We start from the raw sequence: 504 nt of genomic DNA on the forward strand, positions 1-504 counted from the left end.
CTTCTTCCTCCATCCCTATTCCTACCCTTTTGCTAGCTCAGATTCCTCACACCCATTTCCCCAGTAGTACTTCAGTGGAGAGTCTGTGGGAAGAGATGGCTGAGGACAAGCAAGGAAGGGAAGGTGACCCTCTGAAAGCTCTGCTTGTCCTTTCCATTCCACTACTGGGCTCATCTTATCTGCAGGGTCTCAGTACTAGTGTAGTATCTCCTGCCCCATCCAGAGCCTCCAGCTTATCCGACTGCATCACTTCCACTCTAGCTTCAAAGGTGAAATACTCAGGATGGCTTTCCTTTCTGGAAAAAGAAATGTCTGAGGAACAATTTTGAATAGACGCTCTTACTTTAATCCATTATGAGGAGTACCAACATTATCACTAAAATGGTCTTGTATTCTCCCCTCCTTTCCTTCCTTCCTTCCTTCCTTCCTTCCTTCCTTCCTTCCTTCCTTCCTTCCTTCCTTCCTTCCTTTCTTTCTCTTTCTTTCTTTCCTTTCTTTTTTTCT

At 45.0% G+C, this 504-nt stretch overlaps 1 pseudogene; it reads right to left on the reverse strand.

Annotated features, from left to right (window-relative positions):
- Positions 1–246: 246 nt before the first annotated feature.
- Positions 247–504, reverse strand: part of LOC108531876 (60S ribosomal protein L35a pseudogene) — a 1,082-nt pseudogene continuing 824 nt past the window's right edge.

The sequence above is a fragment of the Rhinopithecus bieti genome, unplaced genomic scaffold (genome assembly GCF_001698545.2).
Source record: "Rhinopithecus bieti isolate Rb0 unplaced genomic scaffold, ASM169854v2 scaffold_6708, whole genome shotgun sequence".
In the NCBI taxonomy this organism is placed as follows: Eukaryota; Metazoa; Chordata; class Mammalia; order Primates; family Cercopithecidae; genus Rhinopithecus; species Rhinopithecus bieti.